This window comes from Enhydra lutris, unplaced genomic scaffold, assembly GCF_002288905.1.
Source record: "Enhydra lutris kenyoni isolate GAN:26980312 unplaced genomic scaffold, ASM228890v2 scaffoldscaffold25, whole genome shotgun sequence".
In the NCBI taxonomy this organism is placed as follows: Eukaryota; Metazoa; Chordata; class Mammalia; order Carnivora; family Mustelidae; genus Enhydra; species Enhydra lutris.
Genome location: NW_019154109.1, coordinates 14,547,736 through 14,574,558, shown reverse-complemented (window position 1 = coordinate 14,574,558; position 26,823 = coordinate 14,547,736). Strand labels below are relative to the sequence as shown.

Here is a 26,823-nt window from a genome sequence, read left to right as displayed (position 1 = left end):
ATCTGTAGGCACTTCTAACTCCTGCTGAAAGGCATTTCAGTGACAAAAATTTCTTCTTTCCGTGAAGCTGGATCTCTAGATATAGATTTATATATAATATATATACAGATACAGATATAACATCCAAATGGAGAGGTAGAGTAAAGCGATAGATAAATTGGTTCCAATTTCAGAGAAAAGATCAAGGTATATAACATATATATGGAAAACATAACATAAAAGAGGGCATTTTAAGAGAGTTAGAGTGGGACAATTCAGAAAGGAGATACAAGAAGTGAAAAGAATACTAAACTGAACACATGAGGCACTCATCGGGAATGAAAGAAGAAACTTCTAAAAAGCCTGTGATAAGTTATTCAAGACAGAAGGAACATCACAGTGAGAATTTTTATATGTTTCAAAATGCTAATGTGAAACCTACTAGGGGCTTCCATTTCTAATCCAAATAAAGACAGCACATCTAGATGGGAGGAGTAAACCACTGTACTTGAAGTAAACCACAATACTTCATGCCTCCAAGAGGTTAGGAAGATAGGGTCTAAGTGTTGTCCATTGGTTTTACCAATATGGATTTTACTAATGACCTGGATGAGAATAAAGTCATTGGAGTTTTGGGAATCAAGAGAGTAAGTTCAAGAGAGAATAAGTTGGGAGGGGTTGGAGAGAACATAATTCTTTCAAAAAGCCTGACACACAGAAGAACAAACACACAGAGTAGTGGCTGAATGGAAATATGGATTCAGTGGAAGCTATTTTCGAAAAGGAATACACAATGTGGATTATTTTACAATTTTGTGCTAGATCTTTCATTTTGGAAGCATTCTAATTTTTAAAAGTTTCAGACAGCATATAATTTTTTGTAATGTATGTGGTTTTCAGTGTTTCATAATACTCTGTTTGAAAATTTGCAATTTTGATTTGTTGGCAGTAAGAAATAATTTTAAATACCTATAGTTGGGACATCAATTTCTCTTAAAAACATAGTGTTACCTAATTTTTTGTATACTAATTCAAATAATGTTAGACAACACATACAGATATACCATATATTTTCCCCATAATATTAGTTATCCTACAGGAATTGAAGAAAAATGTGATATTTTAATTTTTTGTGAATTAAATTAATTTGAGAAAAAATATTTAGGAGGTAACTATATTCTACACACAAAAACAGCAATAATAAAAAGTGCAATGCCTGGCCTTGAAAATTAAACTGTATAAGCAGAAATTGTGCTAAGTGATTTTAGAAATTTTTTAAATACATAGAACACTGAATTCTGTGTGTGTAAATTTTATCGTTTTTTTCCTAATTCAGCATTTTTTTTTCCTCAGAAGTAAGCAAAAACATTGTTTTTCTGATCTGTGCATTTGCACATACAAAGATAAGGTGTTCAATGTTTACAAAAAACACTAAAATTTGAAGTTTGTTTATGCAAGCCTCTTTAAAATAGTAAATATCATTTTCTGGTATTTTGTGTTTTCACCATTTGCTCATCATGAGTTATTTAAGCTTTTCATTTCTAAAAGTGGATTGAAGATCTTAAGATAAATGTAATAAACCTTTTGTTTTTCTAAAAGTTTTGTTTATATTGTTCATTATATCCAACACTAAATTCCATATATTATCACTTGTGGATTAAGAAAGGGCTCTATTTTTTTTTGTTGTTGGCCATAGCTGTATCTTTTATTTCTTTAAAACTCTATTTCCTAAATGGTCCCCTTCCTTATATTTCCTCCTTTAATACAAGTTCAGGCCAAGATGAAAAGTGAAGAGCATAACTGGTACCATTCTGCTCATTAGCTCTAACCCACACACCCCTGTAGTGCTTCTCTTCCCTAAAGCACTCGAAGATTTAAAAATAACATTTTGCTGTTAGAGAAGAAACCCCAGGCAAGAGATTCACCTGGGGAAAAATATTCACTCTTCATTATTTCTTCTAAGAAGGCATATCCAGCACTTAAAATATATTGTTCTAGGGGTATTTTTGTTCTGTTTTGATTTGATTTGTTTTGTTTTGCTTTGCCATTTGGAAACAAAGACCCACGAAGAAAAGAAAAACCCATCATAGGAAAAAGAAAAGATAATTGGAATTATGACAAGAATTCAAAGTCATTAGAACAAATTCATCTTACCTGGATTATCTTTCTTAGTAACCTCTCCAGTTCTCTTTAATCTAATGCATTAGTAGTTTTATTACTTGTTATTTATTCTTAATTTTGCACTGTTGATATATGAGAAGTCCTCACAAAAGATTATCAGTGAATATTAATCTGATTCTAATACTAAATTACCTTATTTATAGCATTTATAATTTAAATGTAGTAATTAATGTTTTCATCAAGTGGAATAATACTGAATTGAAAGCTGAAAGCCAGATGGAGGAAAAACAAATTTATTTTGACACACTGTGTCACTTAGAGAATGAGTAACACATGGGATTAAGCCATATCTGAAACCTCAGTGAAAATATTTCCATAGTGTGATCTGCCATCAGTCTATACAAGTTTTCCTAAGTAAAATAAGTGGGATAATTATCTCCCACTAATGTATAAATGATTTTTAAATGACCAATTTGATTCAGTTATTGTGAGATCAAATAATGTATCTAAAATACTTAGCATAATGTATGCCAACTAATTGTTAGAATTAAAAAAAAGATGTGAAATGAAATTTTAGACACTTTCCTCAACTGTCTTCCAGGCTAGTTGTAGAGCTGAAGAAATAACTCTATCGATAGTAGATGAGGAAGAGGAGGATCATGATAATGGAAATGATAGATAGGTAGATAGATGATAGATGCATAGGTAGATAAGTGTATGAGGGAATGTCAGAGAATGGCTTAAAAAAAAACAAAATCATGTAACTTAATGATGTTTGGGTTCTTGCATTCATAGGCTGGACTAAGAAAACTTAATGTGCAGAATCTTGCAGAACAGTAGGATTCAGTTAGAGAACAGAGTGATATTAAAGAGGAAGAAGGAGGAGAACATAGGCAGTAACCTCTCCAATATCAGCCACAGCAACTTCTTTCAAGATACGTCTCCAAAGGCAAAGGAAACAAAAGCGAAAATGAACTTTTGGGACTTCATCAAGATCAAAAGCTTCTGCACAGCAAAGGAAACAGTCAACAAAACAAAGAGGCAACCCACAGAATGGGAGAAGATGTTTGCAAATGACAGTACAGACAAAAGGTTGATATCCAGGATCTATAAAGAACTCCTCAAACTCAACACACACAAAACAGACAATCATATAAAAAAATGGGCAGAGGATATGAACAGACACTTCTCAATGAAGACATACAAATGGCTATCAGACACATGAAAAAATGTTCATCATCACTAGCCATCAGGGAGATTCAAATCAAAACCACATTGAGATACCACCTTACACCAGTTAGAATGGCCAAAATTAGCAAGACAAGAAACAACATGTGTTGGAGAGGATGTGGAGAAAGGGGAACCCTCTTACACTGTTGGTGGGAATGTAAGTTGGTGCAGCCACTTTGGAGAACAGTGTGGAGATTCCTCAAGAAATTAAAAATAGAGCTTCCCTATGACCCTGCAATTGCACTACTGGGTATTTACCCCAAAGATACAGATGTAGTGAAAAGAAGGGCCATCTGTACCCCAATGTTTATAGCAGCAATGGCCACAGTTGCCAAACTGTGGAAAGAACCAAGATGCCCTTCAACGGACTAATGGATAAGGAAGATGTGGTCCATATACACTATGGAGTATTATGCTTCCATCAGAAAGGATGAATATCCAACTTTTGTAGCAACATGGATGAGACTGTAAGAGATGATGCTGAGTGAAATAAGTCAAGCAGAAAGAGTCAATTATCATATGGTTTCACTTATTTGTGGAGCATAACAAATAACATGGAGGACATGGGGAGATGGAGAGGAGAAGGGAGTTGAGGGAAATTGGAAGGGGAGGTGAACCATGAGAGACTATGGACTCTGAAAAACAATCTGAGGGTCCTGAAGGGGCGGGAGGTGGGAAGTTGGGGGAACCAGGGGTGGGTATTAGGGAGGGCACGGATTGCATGGAGCACTGGGGGTGGTGCAAAAACAATGAATACTGTTACGCTGAAAAGAAATAAAAAATTAAAAAAAAAAAAAAAAGAGGAAGAAGGCTAGATGTACGGAGTTACCGTGAGATCAAACTGTGAAACAGACTGCTCAAGTTTAAATCTTCTTCTAACCTCCAAGTTCTGTGGCCTTAGGTAAGTTACATGACTTCTCATCTGTAAAAGGGGGCATCGTGAATAGTTCTAGCTGCATAGATTGTTATAGTATGAAGTAAGCTCATATACACAAAGCACTCAGAGCAACACCCATAAAAGTGTTCACTCTTGTTAGGACAAAAAATAAACCTTGACATTTGGGGGACAGGACAGCATGGAAGCAAGTTACAACACCATAGTGCCCTGTTCTACAAATTGACAATTCATTGTCTACAATATTTTTTTTTCTTACACTTGTTGAAATCACCACTGTGTTTGTTGCATTTTCTTAAATACTTTATTCTTTTCATTTATTCTATCATATTTGATTGTGTTGTAATGCACAATGTTTTCTTTTTATTTGCATATTTACATTCAATTACCATGCATTTATACCTATTTGTTGAATAATTAAATCAAGATTCTGAGCCAGGGTAGTGCTGCCACATACGCTGACCCAACTTGTATGAGAGGGTTCTTAAAAGCGTGTACCATGACTCATTCTTTGTGAGGCAGAAGTTGTTCAATACAGTAAATATGGGATCTGTGACATGTCCATGACTCATAAAAGTGAGAAAACTCCATGGCTCTGAAGAAATTGAATTTTTGTTTCATTTATTTTAAAACAATAGCATTGTGTTTATTGACACACTGTTTTAAAAATAGCAAGATTTATTGGCAACTTTTATTTTTTGATTTAAAAAATATACTACACTAAATTTACTTTTTTCAGGTTCATAAATATATTTAGTTTTTAACACATAATCTACTAATTTTCAAGACTGATGGAGTAATAAATGCATCCACACAGTGAAAGACCTGGTAAACCAAATATTCCATTCATTATCACTTTCCCTATTATCAGATTTAATAGCAATAATGGATGATATAATTGATTGCTATATGCAAGGCATTGAGCTAAGTTACTTTCATGTATTAATCCACTTAGTACAGTAACCTTTGAGAAAGTCTCTACTCTTGATCCAATTTAAAAATCTAAAATTTCACTACTTTATTTTATATAATTTTTCTTCCATCTGTACTCTGACTAAAACATATAGTAGCTAATAATTAAGATAGTAATTTAAAATTCTTCCTTTGAGACAACTGGGTGTACACTTTGAAGGTTAGAATAAAATGTCAAATGCTATAAAGTAAAAAAGAATAACAAGCTATTTACTTCATTAATAGATGACACCAAATATACCTAATACTTCAAACTTATTGGAAAGTATGCATTATCCAAAGTATGCAAAAGCAATTGAAAAGTTCTTGTAAATGTCATCTCATGAAATCCAAACCCATGGTCTGGGATATGGAAACAAGAATTAAAGGTAACATATAAACAATTTTATAGCAAAAGTATTGAGATTAATTCAATGTAAAATAACAGTGACCTCTCAAAAACGCCAATGAAATTAGGGCCCCAAATTTCTAAATCGCATTGTGAAGTAACTTATCAAGATTAAATTTTTGATCCCACCCTAAAACACTGATATTTTCACATTAAAAATGATTTTTTTAAATAATACATGTCATGAAATACATAGGAAGTAGTCATAGAGACCGTTTTAATAAATTTTAACTATTTAACATTGAAAATACTGAACTTGGTGTCCAGAAACCCATGTTTCAAAATCTCTATTTGTTCATTAGCTAAGTAGGAATTTAAAATCAATTAATTAATTTATTGAATAATTATTATAACAAATCACTTCATACACTTAGGTGCCAGCCAATCTCATAATTTAAATGAAAGAATGGTTCTAGATGATTCTTGAGGTCTCTTACAGTTCTAAAATTCTACGTAATTCATATTTTCAAAATGTACCTTATTATCTGAGAAATGAGTTAATGATGTTTGGAGTAAATGTGTCTGAAAGCATTTCACCTTGAATACATTTAAAGAAACCTATAAAAAGATGAAACTGTGGGCGCCTGGGTGGCTCAGTGGGTTAAGCCGCTGCCTTCGGCTCAGGTCATGATCTCAGGGTCCTGGAATCGAGTCCCGCATCGGGCTCTCTGCTCAGCAGGGAGCCTGCTTCCCTCCCTCTCTCTCTCTCTCTCTCTCTCTGCCTGCCTCTCTGTCTACTTGTGATCTCTGTCAAATAAATAAATAAAAATCTTTAAAAAAAAAGATGAAACTGCTTGGATTTGGGGAAAAATATACTAAGCAGATTGTATCAAATCCAGCTGATAGAAGATATTTTGTCATTTACATATATTAAAATTATTTTTCCTCTGTGGATATTATCAATAGAAATATACACTATTTTTTAAGCAAGAAAATAATTTAAATGTGTTTTGTTCATTGCCATCATCATTTCTTCCTTCTAACATTTGAAGGATTAATTGAGAGAAAACATGAATCAAGTGATTTTTCTGCTCAAGTTCGTATTCAGACTCCTCTAGCAGACATAAACTAATGCATGCAATATTCTTCCATCTTATTAAGCTTATACTATAGAAATGAAAGAAACTAGTGATTATTTGCTCTTATAACCCTAAAAGAAAAAAATCTGAATCTTAAGTAGTAATTAAGGAAAACAAAACTACATTTTAAACAGAGTATCTATTATTTGGGCATGCCATTTTCCCTTTTCTTTTGTGAAGAATAGCCTGGAATTTAATTGTACATTGCAATTGCACATCATCCCTTTTGTAACTGCTAAATTATTCCTCTAATTATCTTTGTATTTCTCTTCATTTTTAGCCAAACTATTTTTCAGCAATACATTATTACTGATACTATAATTAAAATATTTTTGTTTCTCCTTGAAAATGGCTATATAGCCTATGTCTCATTCTGAGCTGTTCGAGAGGAATTTAGGACTCCCCCTCCTCCACTGGAACAGAAAATGAACCCCAAGTCCATTCAATCATCTTTTCATTCTGCAAGCAAACATATACTTCCACAGAGAAAGAGCATTGCAGTGACAATGTACCTTATGCAGACACTCGTGCTTCAGATGAAGGTTAATGGTTTGAGTTGCAAGAATACCAGTGTACAGACTGTAATTAGGAGTGTCTGATGAAAGCCTGCAGTATAATATGAAAAGAAAACATCTGCTTGTTCATAGTAATGGCTGTCTTTCATTCTTTCTATGTAATTTTTCTGTTTTAATAGACCATTTATCAAAACCTCATATGCTCATTAATCTTAGGTTATAGGAAAAATAAAAGTGTATATTGAGTTTCAATAAAGAAATTTTATTTCCTCTTTTTAACCTTCTTTCAAATAAAAGTTAGAACCAATGATGCATTATGTCCTGAATGTTGCTTAGTTATTTGGTAATGGAAATTATACAAAGGTCAAGTTTTTCTGTGATTTCTAATAAGTGCCTATTTTACTCAATTTCATAACTGAATATATTTATTAGAGTATTAATTAATATCACCAGAAATACTGCAGATGGAGTGAGTCATATTAAGAAATGCATCATGACTCATAAACTTATGTGTTATATTGATATTACCAGTAGCAATATTCTAATTTGTCATTAGGAAGATGATAAAATTTAGGGTAAATGTGGTAGGAAGGATTCTAAGAGGCCCCTAATGTTATAGCTTCTTTCCGTAAACCTCCCGTGTGATCACCTCCCCTTAAATGTGGGCATTATCTGTGAATATGATAGAATATCAACTCTTGTGATTAGGTTATTAATCAGTGGACTTTCAGTTAATCAAAAGAAGATGATCTTGAAGTAGGTTTAATTAAAGGAGGCTTTGAAAGATCAAACATCAGATGTGTTCTTGCTGTCCTGGAAAAAAGCAACATTTCTGTTGTGAACTTGATTAGGTTGGGCACATGACAAGGCAACTATGCATCTTCTAGGACTGAGAGTGGCTTTCTGCTGACTGCGATAAAGAGAACTGCTTCCAACCACACGGAACTGAATCCAGGAAGACCCTGAATGAGGTTGGAAGTGGATCTTTTCCCAGCAGATCCTGCAAATGAGAACTACACCAAGGGGAGCACATTTATTGCAGCCTTATGGGATCCTGACCAGAGGATCCAGTTAATCCATGCCTGAACTCATGATCCATGAAAGTTAATTATGTGAGTTAATTAATGGGTGTTATTTAAGCCTCTATGTTTATATAACCTGTTACACAGTAATATAAAACTAATGTAGATTATATGGCATTTTACTATCTAAAATATCCAGCAAAATATATTTATATGTTCAGGTGATGGAAGAAGCCCATAAACTAGAAAAATGTAACCTTTGATAAAATTAAGAATATATGTCTAAGATAGCCCTAATTCTAAAATTAAATCCCTAAAAAAAGAAATGGCTCTTTAAAATTAATATTTTTTAAAGCTTATCTTGGGTTTAATTTTCTTCATTATAATTAAGCCTACTTAAAATACTCATCATGAAATATAATATACAGGTTTTCCTTGCTAGCCGAAATGAGAACATTCTTATGAAACCTTTCCTAAGCCAAAATGGCATAAAGCAAAGAGCATCTTCCTGCTTTCCAAAGCAAAGAACATCTTTCCTGCTTTCCAAAAGTTGGTCTCATATACTTTGCTTTTACCAAAGACCTGCCATTAAAACTGTTTTCATCAACCAAAAGAAATATGAAGAGAATTTTTGCTTGTACAGAAAAAAGCCATTATATTCTAACAGGTCTTTCATGACAGCAAAATGGCACAAACTTTCAGAATGTGGAGGAAACCTGTATTCAAAACCACACTTCTGAGATTTACCTCTCCTATGACGGACCAAACCTGCTCCACCTAAAGTCTTTCCTTCCTTAGTTAATCAAAAATAGAAATCTACCAGTGGTCCATGCCAGAAGCTTTAAGTCATTCTGTATTCCTCTCACCCAGGCACTACACATGTAATCCATCAGCAAAGTCTGTTAGTTATTTCTTCAAAATCCCCGAAACTGACTCTTTTTCCTCATCCCTCCTGACAACACCCTGATGAAAGCCACAGCTTGCAACTCCATCTTTCACCTGGGTTATGTCTTTCACAGGCTACTCTCACCTATTTATATTAAAGATATATATTGACTCTCCCTTTCTCAGAATCCTCCAAAGGCATCTACTGTCCCCATAACGATAGCCAAAGCTCTTCCAACAGAACCTATGTGATCTGTCTTTCCTTTCTTTCTCTGACCTCACCTTTGACTATTCTCTGCTCACTTATTCTGCTCTAAGTACCTCAAACTTCTTAAAAATAGTCAGATAAACCCCTATGCTCTTGACACACATTCTTACCTCCCAGCTGGAACACTACCAGTGTTTAGCAAATGTGATCTTCTCAGTGAAGGCTTTCGTGTTATCTTCCATTGGACTCCTGTCACCCTACTTTTCCTGCTTAGTTTGCTGCCAGATAGCAGTTGTTATTTTCCAACATACTTCATTTTTTTAAAGATTTTATTTATTTATTTGACAGACAGATCACAAGTAAGCAGAGAGGGAGGCAGAGAGAGAGAAAGGAGGAAGCAGGCTCCCCACTGAGCAGAGATCCAGGACCCTCAATCCCAGGACCCTGAGATCATGACCTGAGCCGAAGGCAGAGGCTTTAACCCACTGAGACACCCAGACGCCCCCATACTTCATTTTAATTTAAAATTAGAATGACATTTTGACTTCTGAAGAAAAGGGTTTATAACTTTTCACTGAAAGCATTAATGATAATCACACTTTCCATCTTCCACCAAATTCTGGAATTCTGATATGCATTGTGCTAGTTGTGCCTGCCCCAACCAAAGGACATTTGCTATGGGAGTACAATTTTCCACCCTACTCAGGATGTTCTCTTTTATTTTTGTACATCAGTCATGTTGGTTATCTATATTCATATATTTAAGGTAAAGCATAGAATCTTCAATCTGTTCATAAAAGATCCAATTCTTATACTGTTCTTTTTAACTTAATTATATATTAAACTATGTAGTATTAGTTCAGACATGGACATAGCTGAGGACATAGCTATAGAATGAGTAAATAACATCATGCAGAATTAATACTGCATAAATGGAAATATCTCAATAAGCATGTTTCCTATGAAGATCTTTTTTTTTTCCCCTACCAAAAGAAAGGTTCCAGAGAGAAAAGAACACCAAGGGAAATTTAGTGTGCTGAACTTTTAAGTCTTTTTAATTACACTTTTATTTATTTTTTTTTTATGATCTTAAAGAGAGTTTGGTCTCTTTAAAAAAGAACATATAATATTAAAAAAACTAACCGCTTATAGTACTTTCATGATCAGAAATTGACAAACTACTCTGAGTTTGCCATTGATCTTTAGTGTGTGCTCTATGACTTAGTATTCATCTCTTGTTTTATTCTTCTACTTCTGTAATCCCTTCTCAGTTACCTAGTTTCATAACTTTGATACCCTATGTAGGCAAACAATTCCCAACATTACTCTTGTGAATTCTAAATTTATATAATCTAAACTCATATATCCTACAGATATCTCAAATTTAACATTCCCTTTTTCCCTTCAAATGTATCCCACCGAGTCCACCTCAGTTGATAGTTAACTCCATCATGACAGGTGCTCAGGCCAAACACACGGGAGTTATCATTCGCTCCTCTATTTACAATCTTTAATTATCCCACAAATCCCTATAGGGCAATCAGGCAATCAAATGTCTTGATTGCCAGGACTGAGGGGCTTACTGAGAGGATTTTCAGAGTTAAAACAAGAATAACAATAGGCAAAGTGAGACAGACATTCTAGATCATCTACTCCCCATTATGTCTCTGAAGTCATTTCCTACTTAACTCTCCCTCACTCACCCTACTCCAATATCTCTTGGCTCCTTGCTTTCTGTCAAGTATGTCAATTACTTTTCTACCTTAAGGACTTAATACTGGCTGCTCTGCTGCCTGTAATGTAATTTTATTTCATTTATTTATTTATTATTTTTATGTGCCAGGTTTTTTTTAATTAACTATTTTTCTTAACATATAATATATTATTTGCTCCAGGGGTACAGGTCTGTGAATTGTCAGGTTTACACACTTCACAGCACTCACCATAGCACATACCCTCCCCAATGTTCATGAAACAAGATGGGATCGAAAAGGGAGACAAACCATGAGAGACTCTTAATCTCACAAAACAAACTGAGGATTGCTGGGGGTACTGGGGATGAGGAGAGTGGAATCGTATTTTAAATGGCTAACTCCCTCTCTTCAAGTATCTACTTTTCAATGGGCCTTCTCTGATAACCCAGTTAAATACTGCACTACCCCTCCCTTATCTCTCTGAATCCACTTTATTGTCTTAGACCTTGAGCATAAGCAACTGGCATAACCTGTTCAGAAGAAAACATTGTGACAATTTTATTATGTAATTTGCAAAGTAAAAAATTATTATGTGTCATTTTCTCGCATATGTGTGGGTGTCTGCTTAATTAAAACATGTTTGGATGGGGCGCCTGGGTGGTTAAGTTTGTGAAGCATCTGCCTTCCACTCAGGTCATGATCCCAGGGTCCTGGGATTCAAACTGAAGTCGGGCTCCCTGCTCTGTGGGGAGACTGCCTCTCTCTCTCCCTCTGCCTCTCCCCATACTTGTGCATTCTCTCTCTCTCTCTCTCTCTCTCTCTCAAATGGCTAGGCCATTCACTTCCCACTTTAAAACATTTTGGGACACCTGCGTGGCTCAGTTGGTTAGGTGTCAGATTCTTGATTTCACCTCAGGTCATGATCTCAGGGTCCTGAGATCCAGTCTGTGCTGGGCTCCACACTCAGTAGGGAGTCTGCTGGGGATTCTCTCTCTCCCTCTTCCTCTGCGCCCCCCCACCTGTTTTCTTGTTCTCTTTCTCTAATAAAATAAAATAAATAAATAAACCTTAAAATCTGTAAAATCTTAAAAATCTTTTAATTATTTATTGTATAAACTATAAAAGTGACCTCTGTATCAGTTATGTTTAATCAAAGAATGTTTATATTTCACATACATAAATTTAATATAAATTTTCAGTGTCATTTCCACATTGTTTAAGTAGAGAGAAAGAGAGTCCAATTTTATTTTATTTTATTTTATTTTTTATTTATTTTTTTAAAGATTTTATTTTTTTGACAGACAGAGATCACAAGTAGGCAGAGAGGCAGGCAGAGAGAGAGGAGGAAGCAGGCTCCCCACCGAGCAGAGAGCCCGATGCGGGGCTCGATCCCAGGACCCTGGGATCATGACCCTGAGCCGAAGGCAGAGGCTTTAACCCACTGAGCCGCCCAGGCACCCCAGAGAGAGTCCAATTTTAGTAACAGCCATGGCCATATATTAAAACTTCTTAGATTTTATATAGTTATAAGGTAAGTGATTCAGCGTGTCTTAAAGTGTTCCACTCTTTTCTCCTGGTTTTTCTTTCAAGCTAATGAGATCTATTCTGCAAATACTTAGGCTCTCTCTTTGCCTAACTATATGGTTTCCATGGGATATTTCAGAAAACAAATGGGAAAAATTTTAAGTGACAGTTAAATTCAACAAAAGTGTAACAATAATTCACAAAACCAAACTGAAGTGACGGCCACATGATAAGTCATGAAGAAGTTCAAGCATATAGAAACAATGATAAAAATGTCAGTACTGTCAACTAAACAATGGTGAGAATGAGATTTTAACAAATTCACTATGCCTCCCAAGTCCAAAGATGTTAAACCCTGGAAAAGTATCCACTAGAATCACTAAAATGTTATCTGTTGGAAACAACTGTGGTCAGAAAATTTTGATGTCTGATTTAAACTATGTTAAGTGGCAAATTTGCTGCAAAATTCTTTTTATCATTTCACATTTTAAATCACGTTACAAAGCTGCAAAAGAAGTTTTTCTTTTGTTGAAGCTGAATTTCCCAAAATTGTCTGGCTAGGGACTCCTATTTTCTCCCCACACTCCATTTATATTTTTAGAGCAACCGAGTGACTAGTGTTCTAAGGAAAACTCTTTAGTCACTGTTGTTCTAGAATGTTAAGAAAGAAATATCACCCTTCCTTGATTTCTCTTGTCTTTATAAGCCACATAAACTCTGAAGATACTAGATAGACAGCGGAGTAATAGGAGAAAGAGGTTGAAAGAAAATCCCTTCCAAGGTGCTTTATTGTTTCACCTGGAGAATGCTCAGTAGGTCTCAGAAATTCCTCTGCCTTGATTTTAAAATTATTACAGAAAGCTTCTCCTGAGAAGACCCTTAAATTTTGATCGTTTGAAGAGAACCGAACATACCATTTATTCAGTAATGGGTTGGCCAGCGATGCTTTTCTATCTGCTGCAAACATAAAAGATTTTAAAGAATACTTAGGGTTGAAGGAGATAAATCAGAGACAGGTAAATTTATCTTTGTGTCCCAGGACATTAGTGTTCTCTTTCTTAACAGGGAATATTGGTTTTATTAATCAGAATGCATCTTATTAAAGACATAGAGCCTACTAAGCGCCATCAGAAAAAGGATGCTAAATGGATTATTTTCTTTCCTGTCACAAACAGATGAAAAGCTCTTTACTAAAACCCCAAAGCTGAAAAAAGTAGGATCCGAGTACCACCAAAGTGTAAAGGAGACCGTCAAGAGGCACCGAAATGCACACTCCTCACATTGGAAGGATATCGGGAAGGATGTAAACTAAGATACCCCAATCAAGCAAGTTAAAGAAGACATAGCACCAGTAGTACATGGTGATTTTGGTGAGAGATCATTCCTTTAGCCTTTTCATTATGGTTAAGAGTAAGGTTCTTCCCTATAATACAGTTCTTGTTTTGTTTTTTTTATTTTATTTATTTACTTATTTTAAGATTTTATTTATTTTTTTGACTGACAGAGATCACAAGTAGGCAGAGAGGCAGGCAGAGAGAGAGGAAGGGAAGCAGACTCCCCGCTGAGCAGAGAGCCCGATGCAGGGCTCGATCCCACACCCCTGGGATCATGACCTGAGCTGAAGGCAGAGGCTTAGCCCACTGAGCCAGCCAGGCGCCCCTTGTTTTGTTTTTTAATGATACTATCTTGATCCAGTTCTGAAGTTAGTTAGTTAGTTTCCCTTTCAGAGCAGCCACTAAGTCCACAACCCCACCCACTTCCCTGTAGGACTCTTATAATTGGAGCTACAACAACCCTCTTTAATTGCCCCAGGGCAAGTGCCAGACAACCAGGGAAAGTCCCTTGCCCCAGAGCCTATGAAATTATTCAGACTGGCAATTCACAAGTTGCTCAGAGGATCTAGCTAACCGGATGTTGCTTGCTGTAGGGACTCCTGCCCTTTACAGCTCTAGGTCATTATTCCGTTGTAATGAGTTGCAACCCTGCGTGGCAGCCTTCTTTTATCTAGAGCTGTAACAAAAACAAACAAACAAACAAACACACAAAAATCTGCCTTTTATCTGTTACATAACATGAACAGAATGGTCAAATCTTATGAAACATTTTCCGCTGCCTAGTCAAAGAGGTGGATTATAAAACAAACACGCTCAGAAATAACAGCGATTGTTTGAAAGCTAGGCCATTCACTTCCCACTTAATTATTATTCAGTGAATGAATTTGTTGATCAGAATTCTGTAGGAATTTGAGCGAGTGGGAAAAAATAATCTGAGAGATATGACAGGGCAGAAGGAAAACAATGGTTCAGCTGATAGTCCCATGATTTGGTCAGGCAAAGGATATGTTTCCTGCAGTTTAGGTTGAAAATTGCTAGGTACAGTTTATGGTCACCCACCCAGAATGTGAGCTGTCAGATAAGGACGTGCCAACAGGAGAAGGCTGTGGAATAGACCAGAGAGGCAGGTGTTGAATGGGGGGTTAGCCAGTGAACAAATTTCCCATGTCGGGAATCATGCCATGGAGAGGTCAAGCATCCTGCCCCCAGAATCATACATACTTTTCATCAGAGAGCTAAGAGAGTATTAAGCATCACCAACTAAGCAAAGGATTTCTTTGCTTGTATTTTTATGTACATTTCTTCTGTATGGATTGAATTATGCTCCCAGAAAAATCTATGTTGAAATACTAACACCCAGTACCTCAAAACGTGACCTTATCTGGAAATATGGTCCCTATAGGTGTATTTCATTAAGTTAAGGTCGTTTGGAGTAGGGTGAGCTTTTAATCCAATCTACTGGTGTTCTTATAAGAAGACACGGAGACATGGGGGAGAATACCATGTGAAGATAGAGGTAGAGATTGGAGTAATGCAACTACAAGGCAAGGAATGACATGATTGTTGGTCATCACCATAAAACTAGGAAAGAGCCTGGAATAGATTCTCCCTCAAACACCTCAGACGGAACGATACGGCCCCTCATTCCCAGACTTCTAGCTTCCAGCATAATTTGTGAAAATACATTTTTATTGCTTTAAACCACCCATTTGTCGTACTTCGTTACGGCAGCATTAGGAAATGACTATGTCTTCCAAATTTTTCTTTCTCCCCTCCTGACTGTGGAATACTTAGAGGCAGATGAGTGTGAGGAAAGAGGAGTGAAAACAGTTAAGACACCATCTAAGCCTCCAGGGAGAGAGAATCTGGCAGGTACTGGGAACAGAGGAGACTAGTGTTGAATTGTATATGAAACTGAAGTTTTATATTGAAATAGGTTGAACTGGATATTCTAGACTCTCTATTTTATTTCTCTAACGTAATTTTCATTGCAAAGTATGTGCTTTAATGTGATAAACTTTAAATATCATTAATGGACTAAAAGGGAAAGTAGCAGAAATTTAGTGAAAGTTACTGAGAAAAATAGAATTATTTTGCATATATACATTAAAAAGTTCAGAGTGCTCAGTAAATCTGTACCATAGACTGGACTAGAATGACTGTACCTAAATGGGCATTTTCTGTTATCAGCTCACTTACCGTGAAGCCGCACTTAGCATTTGTCATAACCTTGCCCTTGATGATCGTAAAGGTAAATTAAAAAAAAAAAAGAAAAAAAAAGACAAACTCCACAATTCATTAACAGTTAACAAAATTTACATTATACATTTTGGAGATTTATATTTTACAACATTCAGAAAAATTAAATGGAATTATTTTGGTTCTGGCTTCTAGTCATATCATCTTTCTTTTCCCTCTTGTATTTTGAGACCAAAGTTTTCCATACGACACTATTGTACTAAGCAAATAAACTGTGAATTTTCTATAAACTGCATAATCTATTCAGCAAAATTAAAGCTTAACGTTAGTTGAACTTAAGGTTTTCTAAAAGCAGCTTAGCAACCATTTATTGCTACTTAACTATGCTTCTCAAGTCATGTATCGAAGTATTCAACAAACTAAACAGTCCTCTTGGGAGACTCCAGTATTTACAGAAACAACACACAATGTAGTTGTTTATCCAATCATATAAGCTGTACATAGAACTTTTTTTTTTTGGTGTGTGTATGTGTGTGTGTGTCCATGTGTGAACGGAAATACAGAGTCTAATACTAAAAGAAAACAGAGTATAAATATTTATGTTTTATAGTTGTATATCCATATATAATACCTTATATTATAGTATATATGCTATATTACATATAATATATTACTATTATATCATGTATACTAGATGCATAAATTATAAGATGCTATGTTGGGTACTATTGAAGATAAATATAAGATAATTTAAAGTTTTTTAACTATAGGAGAAAATAAATAATTTCTGAAATTATAAATATGACTGACATAAGTATTAATCAATAATATCACTTTCAATTCCAAATATTTAACCAATTGAGGAATTCATTCTGGAGTCAGTTAAGAAATAAACTAACATCATTTTTGTTTCTTTCTTTTTTCCTGATAAAGCTGAGTGGGAGAATGAAATCAAAAAGAGTCTGCTGCTTCTTTGATTTTTTTTTTTTTAAATGTTGTTGGTATTTTGCTAGGGAATGGATTATATCTGTAGATGAGTTTGGGTAGTGTGGACATTTTTTTTTTTTTAAAGATTTTATTTATTTGACAGACAGAGATCACAAGAAGGCAGAGAGGCAGGCAGAGAGAGGAGGAAGCAGGATCTCCGCTGAGCAGACAGCCCGATCCGAGGACCCTGGGATCATGACCTGAGCCAAAGGCAGAGGCTTTAACCCACTGAGCCACCCAGGCACCCCTGCTTCTTTGATTACTCACCAATCCCACTCTGGGTATGGACCTCAAGTATTTCTGGACTGTCAAGCTGAAATTTTCTGAGAGAACGGTCTCCCATACCATGCAGTTCAGAGGAAACCTAGACATAAAATCCACTTATGAGCAATGGCCTTTAGGACTTTACACTATGTAACAGAGAATAATAGCGAAAATACCACCACTCCTTGTTGGAATCATATACAATTTTCTACTCTAGGACCTTCATCAGAATCATTTAATATTTAACCATTGAATTAGTGCAGATAGTACATTCAGGCAGCCAGGTCCTAAATCCCAGTAAGAGCACCTGAGATTAGTTAAATACTCAATAAACATTGGCTGGGAGTTGGTGCAGGAAGGATAAAGACATATTAAAAACAACAACAAAGACAACCGAACACTTGGAAAGGCTAGATTTGAATTTGCAGTGCAATCCTCCTACGAAGTTTTTTTTTTTTTTTAAAGATTTTATTTATTTGTCAGAGAGAGAGGGAGAGCGAGCGAGCACAGGCAGACAGAATGGCAGGCAGAGGCAGAGGGAGAAGCAGGCTCCCCGCTGAGCAAGGAGCCCGATGTGGGACTCGATCCCAGGACGCTGGGCTCATGACCTGAGCCGAAAGCAGCCGCTTAACCAACTGAGCCAACCAGGCGCCCCCCGCCCCACGAAGTTTTTTAGGAGCTCCCCAAATCAGCAACTGAATAAGATTCAAACCATCTTCAGGTCAGCTGAGAACAATGAATTTGATGTATAGGTAAAATTTAGATTAACTGAAGACTAGACTATAAGGCTAATTCATTCAAGTAGAGGGCTAGCATGAGCAAACACATATGAGTAGGGAAAGCTGGTGCTGATTATACAGTTTAGGAAATGATAGGAGATAAGTTTAAGAAAATAGGCTAAATTGCTTTTTTAAATGCTTTGAATATCAGGTGAGAAACTTTAAATTCGTAAATCATTTGATTTGTATATTAAAATGTGCAAAATAAATTTAACGATGTTATGCTAATTATTTAGTTATCCCATTATCAATAATTTCATTATTTAATTATCTCTTCTAGGCAATGTGATTTAGTTTAAATTTTCCACTATTTAGAAGGAGAAATAAAAGTTAATACTTGAGATTATTCATTTTCTACCAATATCACCTCTTTTAACCCAAAACTTCTTAAAGACTTCTACTTTATCACTGAAGAGAAGTGAGAACTACATTGTTCAGACATCGTTTCCCACAGGTTCAGATTAGGGATTGCCAATGAAGGGCAAGAGTGCAAGATTAGGAGGGCAGCAAAAGAAGAACAAGCTTCTCAGAGGAAGTTTGACCAGACACATCCGCTTCCTGGTGAATGTCCTGATCCATTCACATTTCTGTTGCTTAATGTGACAGGTGGAATTTCCCTAACTAACAGGGAAACTGTCACAGCTTCCCAGTGAGCTGTTTTAAACTACTTTCTTCTAAAACAGTGATAAATTGAATTTTTATCTGTCAGTCTTTCAATATCTTTGTAAATCCCAATGTCCTATGGAATTCCATTCTCGACCAAAGCCTACAAAAAATACCATAGTTAGAAAATGGACCAAAAAAAAAATTACTAAGGTAATTTTTTAGGATTATACAGAATTCTGAGCAAAATAACAAAGCAATTTCTTTAATACATTATAAACTACTATCATTTTTTGATATGTTCTTGAGTTAAAATGTCATTCCAAACTTTTGCCAAGCAGGAATACTTGAAACTACATTCTCTGTGTTCCTTAATAACATTTAGTTCTTGAAAACTCTGACTTTGTGGAGTTGGCATTTCTGTTAAACCTCCGCTAAATTCACTTGATATCACTAAAAATCACATGTAAAAGAATGTATAGAATCAAACTTAGTGTGATTATCATATGACAAAATGATTAATGTAATACATCTTCAAAGCTTTCCCTAGAAGTCTTCTGATGAATCAAATATTTAGGCTCTTGCTTGATGAGCACACATCCTGGTTCATGATAATGAATTTATACTGTGTAAAACATCTTAAAAAATTCTACAACAATTAATGATTTCATATTTGAATTGTACCATATTCCATCTATTATCAATTTGCCTAAAATTAAATAATTGGTCCTTCTTTGAGGTATGTAAATGATCCTCAGAATGTAAATTGGGAGAATTCAGTACATTATAGCTTTTGAATTTTGTTTTTCTTTTGGAGTTGAGGCAGGCTTACATAATCCACCTCCTACAAAAAGTCACCTCTTTCTTCCCCCCTTCTTGTTCTCCTCTTTCTCCATCACCTTCCTGTTCTCCTTCAGTCTTCTCCTAGCCCCCTCTGTCAAGACGTTGACTACTACAGATGAGTTTATTATCACCCACTATGGAAATATAGAATGATCTCTGTCTACATGTTACAAAGCTATTGCTTATTTTCTGGTTCTGGTTCCAAATAGTATGCATGTACACATACCAAAGGCTTGCTTGTATTTACGTACTCACATAAATATATAATATATGGTCTATATTCTATATTAAAATAAATCTTACCAATTACAAATATATAAAATTTAATTCTTACTTTCCTTGATAAAACAGTCTACATTTATTCCCCACAGTTCTACCACCTAGGAAATGTAGAATTCAAGTGCACTGAATTAAGCTACTGAGTGTTTAACATAGTAAGATGACAATAATTAATGCTCAGAATAACTGAATTCATTTATAACTATTTCTTCAAGTGCTCTTTAAATGCTTTTATATTTCTGTATTGGTATTGTGGACAAATAAATATTTAGTACTACAAAGGAGATAGCAGCAAGCCATACATATTGTTCCTGCTTACTGAAGCCAGAATGCGTTTTGAAGTATAAATGTGACTGTGTCATTTCTTAAAATTCTTCATTGGCTCCGCATCTTTCAGGATAAAGTGAAAGCATCCAAGTTAAAGGATATGATCTGGTTTCCTTGTCTTCCTCTCCTGACTCTTCACTCTTTTTAATAAGCCATATGCATTGGGCTGTCTTCTTAGATGAAGACAGTAGAACTTGAAACATAACAGGGAATTATTTTTTAAAAGCCCCTAAATATGAACAAATGGTCCCAGAAAAAGAAAAAAAGTTTGGAAAAAGTGAACCACAATCCCTCTCTCTTACCATTTGCAGAAAAAGTACTCAAAATAGGTCAGAGATCTAAATAAAACTCTAAAGATTCTTAGAGAAAACACAAGAGAAAATCTTTGCACCCCTGATGTACGCCAAATGTCCGAGATAGGATACAAAGGCACAAGCAATGAAATAAAAAGACTGATAAACTTGACAAAGTCACAAGTTAAAGCAAACAAATACCTACTCTTCAAATTTAGTGATACAAAAATGGAAAGGCAGGAAAGAGAATGGAAGAAAAATTTTATCCAAATGTGTATCTGACAAAGGACTTGTATCTTAAATATATAGATAATTCTTTGAATTCAGCTATAGGATAAGCAACTAGATTTAAAGGAAATGTGCAAAGATTGAGCAGCAGCACACACACACACACAATGCATAAGCACATGGAAAGATACACAACATCATTAATCATTAGAGAAATGCAAACTATAAACTATAAATATATAGTATCACATACCCATTAAAATAGCTAAAATTAAGAGATTTATTAATATTAAGTGCTATTGAGAGGGTGGAACAACTAGACCTCTTTTTTTTTTTTTTTTTTTTTTTTGACACAGAGAGAGAGATCACAAGCCAGCAGAGAGGCAGGCGGTGGGTGGGGGTAGGAGACTCCCTGCTGAGCAGAGAGCCCAATGTGGGGCTCGATCCCAGGACCCTGGGATCATGATCTGAGCCAAAGGCAGCGGCTTAATCCACTGAGCCACCCAGGGGCCCCACAATTAGACCTCTTATTCACTCTTGTTGAGAATATAAAATGATGCTGTTGATTGGGGAAAATAATCTGGCAGTTTCTTAAAAAGCAGCTAAAAATACACTAACAAGCAATTAGCAATTCAACTCCCTGATAGTCCTTAAAACTTACATCCACACAAGGCTTCTATCTATACAAAGTTTACATACCATGCAATATAAGAATTTCTGCTTTAGATATGGTTGTCAGAGAAAGTCTCTAAAAACTTTCAAGCTGAAAATTGATTGGCAGGACAAAACGGCTCATGCAAACCTGGGAAGAAGGTGTTGGACTCTAAAATAGTAGCTAGATCAAAGCTTTACAATGGGAACAAGCTTGGCCAAAAACAAAGCCAATATTTCTAGAGAAGATGTTGTGATGATTACAGGCAATGAAGACTTAGAAAAACAAAGAAACCATTTCAAAAAGAAATGTAGAGCCCTGATAAGGAATTAATATAAGGAATTATGTTATTATATATATTATTATATATATTATATTATATTATAATTATATTATATATATATTATTACATAATTATTATATAATTATATAATCCCTAATAAGGAATTAACCAACCAATAATATTTCCCATAGCATAACAAAAAATATTACAAACAAACTGCATTATTTTGACTTCAGATATTTCCAAAGTGTGTGTTTTCAATCTCACTGTTTTGTGTGTATAAATGATGTAGGAGCTCCATGTATCTCAAAAGAGAAAAATGTCAGTATTAATATTGGCTGAAATCCTTTTTCCTATATATACTTAATTGTTTGGTCTAATGCCACATTATACTTGCTTTATATATACTTGGGCCATATTTTTCTTGCGAAGTTTCCCTTCTTGGAGTTCTAATAGTCTTTTTCTCATTAATCTAAGGACAGTGCACCTTTACCATATTATGATCACCTAGTGCATAGAAACTCTAGTCTGTCAAAGCTCTCCCCGCACTGCTGAATTCACAGTGAATGTTCTCCACATACCTGCTGCACAGTCGTCATCTTCTGACTTCCCTTCCTTGAACTCTTGGGTTACAGCTTCTCTTATATATTCCTTCTTTGTAATTTTCTCCTTTATTTTGTTATAATTCACTTTCTTTTTTTTTTAATTTTGCAATTATTTTCATTATTTTTTTTTATTTCTTTTCAGTGTAACAGTATTCATTGTTTTTGCACCACACCCAGTGCTCCATGCAATCCGTGCCCTCTCTAATACCCACCACCTGGTTCCCCCAACCTCCTACCCCCACCCCTTCAAAACCCTCAGATTGTTTTTCAGAGTCCATAGTCTCTCATGGTTCACCTCCTCTTCCAATTTCCCTCAACTCCCTTCTCCTCTCCATCTCCCCTTGTCCTCCATGCTATTTGTTATGCTCCAAAAATAAGTGAAACCATATGATAATTGACTCTCTCTGCTTGACTTATTTCACTCAGCATCTCTTCCAGTCCCATCCGTGTTGCTACAAAAGTTGGGTATTCATCCTTTCTGATGGAGGCATAATACTCCATAGTGTATATGGACCACATCTTCCTTATCCATTCGTCTGTTGAAGGGCATCTTGGTTCTTTCCACAGCTTGGCGATTGTGGCCATTGCTGCTATAAACATTGGGGTACAGATGGCCTTTCTTTTCACTACATCTGTATCTTTGGGGTAAATACCCAGTATTGCAATTGCAGGGTCATAGGGAAGCTCTATTTGATAATTCACTTTCAATTATCTTGCTCAGTTAAGGTATACAAGGACAAAACTTGGAATTTGTGCCCATGTGGAAATGTTTCTACTATGCTTTCACATATATTTGTATAACATGTATAATTTGTGTCTGTGTATTAAGGATTCACAATTGCTTTCCTTCAGAAGCTTGATTTATTGTCCCATTCAGCACCCTGTCTGGCCTAAGAAAATTCCTTTCCTCAGCTGTAGTATATTACAGGTTTGGACAGCTTACATCATCCCTCCTTGAGTTGTTTTCAGTTTAAGTATTTTGTATGCAACTAAGTTCTTTGACACTATATAATGGAAATGCAAGCAATAACACAGTTTCTGATTATATGTAAGCTAAAGATAGCTATTAATAAGGAATCTTAGAAAACGAACGATGCAGACATAATCTCTGATCAAAAACAACTACCTCGGGGCGCCTGGGTGGCTCAGTGGGTTAAAGCCTCTGCCTTTGGGTCGGGTCATGATCCCAGGGTCCTGGGATCGAGCCCTGCATCGGGCTCTCTGCTCAGCAGGGAGCCTGCTTCCCTTCCTCTCTCTCTCTGCCTGCCTCTCTGCCTACTTGTGATCTCTATCTGTCAAATAAGTAAATAAAATCTTTAAAAAAAACAAAACAAAACAAAAAAAAACAACTACCTCTGACTGTTAGGTTACTTTATAAGATACTACCCTACACTTAAATTGAACTCAACTTTTCAAAATAAACCCTAATTAGCACGTTATTCTATTTTCAAACCAGAACAAGTGAATGCTTTTTGTCCCAGAAACCATAAAAATTAGACAAAGCATTTTGTAAAATATGGCTCTGAACATTTCAGTAAAAAATAAACATATGCTGAACTTCTACCTCCTTCACAAGGGAGGCTACAGTAGAGTCTCAGTCTTGATAACAAGGTTAAGTGTACATCTTAGAAAGTTTGTTTGAAGTTGTCAGTTATAAATCTCAAGTCAAGCCTGAATACTTGCTCATTTGGAGAAACTTAAAGGATTCAAATTCTGTTGGTAATGAATGGTACAAAGGTGAAGTCCTTCCGCACAAGAAGCAGGATGCCTGGTCCTCTCCACCCCAGTGCTGAGCTGACAAACATTCAGCTGGTTTTTCTTTGGCTGAAGCCTTTGCCCTCGAGCAGTCCTTCTATGTCTTGAATTACCAAGAATATTTTTTCAGGAATTTTGGGCCCAAGACATTATTTTGACTTTTAACTGTTTTGGGGGAAGTTTTCTTAAAAAAAAAAAAAATTGTTTTGAATTCTTGGCTAAATGACCCATTTATTTCTGGCTCTGTTTCATAAATATAAACAATCCACATGATGGTTTTTAATAATTGTCCATCCCTTATCACAGAACTATTAGCAATGAATGCAATTCTGCTTTAGAATATTACCCACTCAAATGTGAAAAATTTTAGATTTCAAGCGAAAATTTTAAAAATCTCACTGAATGGAAGTTTTCGATATATGATATTTTAAAATAGTCTCTCTAGATCTTGTAGTGCTATATTAAAAATTATTCTGGAGGCCAATATCACATTGAAAGGCAAAATTCAAGTCTTATTAATTTTTTCTTTCCTCTTTGGAAAAGTACACGTGTATGCACATACATATTTACAATAATTCAAATACAATACAATACAATAATTCAAAAATAATACAATGATAGAAATAACAGAATTTACTTACTAAAAAATCAAATCAAATTAAAAAACAACAACTGCAATAATATAATTGATTAGGGTAGGGTTATATATGTCTAGCCATTAGCAACCAAAACATTTTGCATTTTAAGAAATATGTTAGAAAAATAAGGACTAAAACCAATGACTTCTCTCATGTGAAGTAATTACTTTCATGTAGAAAAACTGAGTAAGTTTTAAAAAGTAACAAAAAAGAAAAATAATTTTCTAGCTGCCTTTTTGGTAAAATATATATAAACCTAGATTGATCAGACAATCTAGGTTTCCCTACTAGAGACTCTATGCTGAGAAGAAAATTCAATAGATCTATTGCTACATTCTTCCCCTTAATAGAATATTTAAGTAAATTCAATAGTTTTCTTAAAACAATTTTTTGTAAGATATTCCCCCAGTGCTGTGAAACTACTTGGAATGGTGATATAAAGCCATGATATTTATGGGAGGTTGAGGTAAGAGAATAATGTATTTAAATGCAAAGGAGGGAAACAAATTGAATGGACAGAAAAGTATAAGTGACATTTCAAATCTAAAAATGGCATTTTTCTAGGGACCATAAATCATTCATTTTATTTTGAAGTTTTAATATAGGAAGCTGGCTAGCTCACACACAAATGACTTCATACCAGATTTTTTCCTTCTGGCTGCAGTAACTATTTCAAAGAATTACACATTCAAGTCAATTCAAAAATTATACTTTTATTTATTGAAAGTCACTATAAACTGATTTATTAAGATGATGTAAGTAACATGTAAATGTAGGGAAATTCACATGCATGTTTACCTACTTACTCTTCTTTTGTGCAACATCTGTACCTAGTTACCAATCTCTAAGGATCTTTTCTCAACAAAATATGCAAAAATGGACTCATAGAACCAAGAATTTTAGGATGATGATGTTTTCCATGCATTTTGCTGAAGAGTGTTTTATTTTCTCTTAAAATTCCATTTAAATATGCTTCAATAATTTTAACTGTGACTATAATTTCATATATTTTAGAGAGAAGGGAAGCATATACTCTAGTTAGCTCAATATGTTATATATATATGTATGTATACATATATATGTAAAGTAAACCTCTTTAAAATGTAGAATCTTTAAAATGTAGAACCACGTTTTTATTGAAATATATTTGACATATAACACCATATGAATTTTACCTGCACATGTTAATTTGACGCATTTATACATTGCAATATGGTTGCCACTGTAGTGATCCACTTCTATCATGTCATATAATGATCACATCTTTCTTGTGGTTGGAAAAATTAAGCCTCTTATCGATATTGGTGATTATAATATAATATTGTTGTCTACATTCACCTTACTATGTGTTAAATCTCTAGAACTTACCTACTACTTGTGGTAAACTTAAACTATATCCCCCCATTCCTCTACTTCTGGCTCCTGATAACCACCATTTTAGTCTTTGCTTTTATGAATTCAGGTATTTTTAGATTCCGCATATAAGTGATATAATACAGTATTTGTCTTTCTCTGTCTAACCATCTCACTTAGCATAATGACCTCAAGGTCCATCCATGTTGTTGCAAACGGCATAATTCTCTTCTTTCTCATGACTCAATAACATTCTACTGTGTGTGTGATGTATCACATCTTTATCCATTTATCCATTGACAGGGACTTAGATTGTTTCCATGTCTTGGCTATTATGAATACACTGCAATAAACATGGGAATGCAAATATTTCCTCAATATTTTCTTTTCGTTTTCTTTGGGTATGTATCTAGAAGTGGAATTACTGGATCATATGTCAAGAAGACAAAAGGTAACAAGTGTTGGTGAGGATGTAGAGAAAGGGGAAACTTTACATACACACTATTGGTGGGAATGTAAACTGATTTAGCCATTGTGAAAACAATATGGAGGTTCCTGAAAAAACTAAAAACAGATCTGCTATATGATTTAGCAATTGCACTTCTGGACGTATTCTCCAAAATTAAAAATAGCACCACATTTAAAATGTCTTTTTTTCCTCCTAATTTATTCATTTTCTCACTTCGAGCATCATTCTTTCTATACTATACCCATGTCGTTTCTCTTTCATCTTCATGCTACATTTCATTATCTTTTAGGTTTTAGTGCAGCCTTATTTATTTTAGAAAAAAAATCTAATCAGAATTGCAGGTCAATATATCAATTTACAGCACTAATATAGAGGTTGTGCTTCTTTATCTTTCTCCTAATACTTTGTAGACCCCTATTA

The 26,823-nt window shown here is 35.0% G+C and overlaps 1 pseudogene; it reads left to right on the top strand.

Moving 5' to 3' along the window:
• The first annotated feature begins 16,001 nt into the window (after positions 1-16,001).
• Positions 16,002-26,823, top strand: part of LOC111150976 — a 49,214-nt pseudogene continuing 38,392 nt past the window's right edge.